Below are 4,647 nucleotides of genomic sequence, written 5' to 3'. Positions count from 1 at the left end.
TGCCCCAGCTGCCCCAGCTCCAGCCATAGTTAAAAGGGGCCAAGGCACAGTTCAGGACCATGGCTTTAGAAATCTCTTGGGAGCTTCCATGTGGTGTTGGGCCTGCAGATATGCAGAAGACAATAATTGAGGTTTGTAAACCTCTGGCCTAAATTTCAGAGGATATATGGAAATGCCTGGATGTCCAGGCAGAAGTTTGCTGCAGGGCAAATCCTTCATGGGGAACCTCTACTAGAGCAAGCAGAGAGGAAATATGGGGTTGGAGCCCACACACAGAGTCTCTCCTGGGGCACTGCCTAGTATTACTGTAAAAATAGGGCTACTGTCCTCCAGACCCCAGAATGGAAGATCCACTGGCACTTTGTATCACGTGCTTGGAAAAGGTGCAGGCACTCAATGCCAGCCTGTGAAAGCAGTTGCAGGGGGCTCTACCCTGCAAAACCACAGGGGTGGAGCTGCTCAAGACTTTGAGAGCCCACCTCTTGCATCAGCATGCCCTTTATGTGAGACATCATGTCAAAGGACATTATTTTGCAGCTTTAAGATTTAATGACTACTCTGTAGGATTTTGGACATGCATGGGGCCTGTAGCCCCTTTGTGTTGGACAATTTCTCCCATTTGGAATGGGAGCATTTACCCAATGCCTGTACCCTATTGTATCTTGAAGTAATTAACTTGCTTTAGATTTCACAGGCTCAGAGGCAGAAGGGACTTGACATGTCTCAGATGAGGTTTTGGACTTGGACTTTTGTGTTAATGCTGGATTAAGACTTTGAGGGACTATTGTTAAGGCATGTTTGGTTTTAAATGTGTGAAGGATGTGAAATTTGGGAGGGGCTGGGGCAGAATGTTATGGTTGGACTCTGTCCCCACCCAAATCTCACCTGGAATTGTAATCCTCATATGTTGAGGGAGAGACCTGGCGAGAGGTGATTGGGTCATGGGGGTGATTTTCCCCATGCTGTTCTCGTGAGAGTGAGTGAGTTCTCATGAGCTCTGATGATTTAAAAGTATGTGGTGGTTCCCTCACCTTGCGCTCTGTCTCTTCTGATGCCATATAAGACATGCCTTGCTTTCCCTTCTCGTTCCACCATGATTATAAGTTTCCTGAGGCCTCCCCAGTCATGCAGAACTCTGAGACAATTAAACCTCTTTTCTTTATAAATTACCCAGTCTTAGGTAGTTCTTTATAGCAGTGTGAAATTGGACTCATATAGCAGGCTTGAGACGCCAGCAGAGGCAATGTTTCACAAGTCTGAAGGCATGAAAAGACTGATGATGCAGCTTAATGCAGCCACACAGAAGGAAATTCCCTGTTACTTGTAGGAGGTGCGCAGCCTTTTGTTCTATTCAGTCCCTTCTACTGATTCAGTGAGGCCCACCCACATGAGGAAGGACAATATGCTTTACTAGGTCTAACAATTGAAACACTTATATTATCCAAAAACACCCTCATAGACACACCCAGAATAATGGTTGACCAAATACCTGGGTGTCCTGTGGCCAAGTCAAGTTGAAGTGGACAGGTTTTGAGACAAGCAACCTTTAACCTACCTGTGCTTTAAAGACTGAACATTTATCTCTTGTCACAAAGAATGAATGTACATCTTCAGTAAAACCAGTCCTTACTTTTCATCCTCCCTACTGTTTAGTATTGCCATAAGATTTAATTCTAACCAACAGCTTGTAAACAAAATAAACCTCTTCCAGGCTAACCTGCGAAACCTCCTGGCACATGATTTGTCATGCTCTTCCCCTTGTACCACTGTGATGAAGAGTGTTCAGAAGCCAGACACCGAAGACATTGAGAGAGCTGTCCACTTATCAGAAACATCTATGTAAAATTTTATGTGAGCAAGAAATATGCTTATCTTCTTTATGAACCATTGCATATATTAAGGTCTATTTTTAAAAGGCTTCCAAAAAATCAGACTTCTTTATACATTCTATCCTATGTAATTGTAGAAATAAGCTTGAATACTGAAAGTTTATTTTGTAATATTTCTAGAGTAATAAAATGAGTAGAAAAATAAGAGTAACATATCCTTACCACATTTGCATTGTTCAACCTTTTAAAAATCATGTTTCCACAGAACTTGCACTCACTGAAGTGTTGCTCCCTCAAACTTCCTGTTCCAGGAGCGGCATTACAGAAGGAATAGCATTTTTAAAGATCACAGTCACTTCTGTATTATTGACCAACCACAAGTGATTAAGAAGGAGCTCACTAGAATAATAGCTCACTTTTGAGAAAAACTGTATTCACTTAGAAGAAAATCACTGTCTACAGAAAAATTAATATAATTTTTACAGAAGGCAAAAAGAATGAATAGGTGAGTCATAATTACTGTTAGCGATAATTTTAAAGGTATAAAATTGGAAAACTAAAACCTTATGGAACAATAAACACCTCAAGAATAATTTAATAGAATAAATACTAAATCATTACCTTAAAAAGATTATTGCAATTATAAATTACACATAGAGAAAAATTAGCAAAGCCATTCAATTATTTAGACTTAAAAACATGCTTTGAAAACCTTTGAAGCTGTAGGGGTATTCATCATTTTCCTTTTGCAAAAAAATATGCCCATGTACTTTAGTTAGTTACTAACAATACATATCAAATATATTTCTTCAAATATGATACCTAAATGAAAGATTATCTTTCAAAGCATGTTCTAAAAGTATTTAGAGTTATGAAGACATACTTCCATAGGTTAATTCCATTAATGATGAGAGTTTTTAAGTTGCTTGGGAATGATTTCTATCATTCTATTACATCTCTGTCCTGTTCACTTGAAATTTACACACAGACATAGGTATGTATTATATCACAAAAATCAAATATGGTATATTGAACTGTAATACAGAACAATACTGGTTTGTGAAAGTGAATTTAAATATGATGGGAATTATGTACAGTTTAAAATTTTACTGAAGTTATTAACTTTTTCTTGAAAAAATTAATGTATACAGTATTTCAATACAATAGCAGCACACAAGAAAACACCCATAGATACATATTATAAATGTAACACATATATCACATATATAACATATGTACAGACATATATCATATATAGTATATATAGTATATATAGTATATACATACATACATATCACACATACATTATATGTGTAATATATATCTCTATATGTCACACATGTACTTATATAGTATATACAGCTGTACATATATATAAAACATGTAAAAACACAAGTATATATCACATAGTGATTATGCGTGATACATATATGTGAATATATGTGATATATACTTGATAAATGTATATATGTGACATATACATGTATTTTTATATATTTGTATAAAATACTTGTATTTATATATTTGTATATTTTATAAATGTTAATGTATTTTATATATTTTAATATTGTATATGTTATACATGTATAATATATATATCTCACATACATATATATATATCCCATGAAGGTGAAGTTAAAGATATAAAGTAGGGCAATAGGAGAGGAAGAGTTAGAGTCATTGGGAATCAATCTTGTAGGTTCTTGTAAGAGTTTCTGACAGGCAGAACACAGAAGACATATTTGAATAAATTGTTAAGGGGATAATACAATAAAATTTCCCAGAACTGAAGAATAGGAATCTCCACATTTAAAAGGCGAAGTGAACACTGCACAATTAATGAAAAAAAGTGACTTGTAACAAGGAATACCATTGTGAAATTTTAGAATACCATTGGTACAGAAAAGCTCCTAAAAGAACCCAGAATAAAATGGGCAAAGGAAAAAAGAAAGAAAATAAGGAGAAAAAAAGAGAGAAAGAAAGGGGGGGCGGTAAAGACACAGAGATAGAAATAGCGACAGAAAGAAGGGAAGGGGAAGGAAGGGGAAGGAAGGAAAAGAGAGTGATGGGGAGGGGAGGAGAGAGAAAAGAAAAGAAAATACAGATCCATAGCAGTTTTCACAGTAGAGTGTTCAGTGTTCAGATATGATTTATCAAATTTGAAGTAAGACTTCCAAGTAGCTGTAAGCCAAATATATTACCACGAATAGGATAGACCCTAAAAATAGTCATCCCAGACCAAACGATATGGGAAGTACGTTTGTTCCATAATGATCAGTTTCACATGCTCAGATGAAAAACAATCCATCAAAAATAATCACATACAAAAGTACTCTGCATGGGCAATCTGATGTTGTATGTATAGTTTAAACTGATGTTGAACTGTTAGGACATTGTTGAAATAAGCAATTATTCGTTTCATGAAACAGATATTATAGCCAAAATAATCTTGGGTTGTGGGTTAATAGAACTTTTGTATTTTAGTAGCCATTATTATAATAGCTTCATCATTTGGTTAGGTAAATGTCCAGATGTGAATTTATCTGGAAGAAATTTTGGAGGATTTGTGATATCTCTAGCTGAATTTCTTTAGTAACTTGGATTATAATTAGAGGTAAAACAAATAATTCTGATTTCTAATAATCTATTTGTGTATAAGTTTTCATTTTGTTGTGAATAAACCTACAAATAAAAACACTTTGATAAGTACTCCCATGAGACTAACATAACCAACACTTACAGTTTACTTATGATGACTGGGTAAAGAAAATATGGCGTGTATGTACATATACACACATATTATATACATATCTTGTAT

The sequence above is a fragment of the Mandrillus leucophaeus genome, unplaced genomic scaffold, assembly GCF_000951045.1.
Source record: "Mandrillus leucophaeus isolate KB7577 unplaced genomic scaffold, Mleu.le_1.0 Scaffold156, whole genome shotgun sequence".
Classification (NCBI taxonomy): domain Eukaryota; kingdom Metazoa; phylum Chordata; class Mammalia; order Primates; family Cercopithecidae; genus Mandrillus; species Mandrillus leucophaeus.
This window is presented reverse-complemented; position numbering follows the sequence as displayed.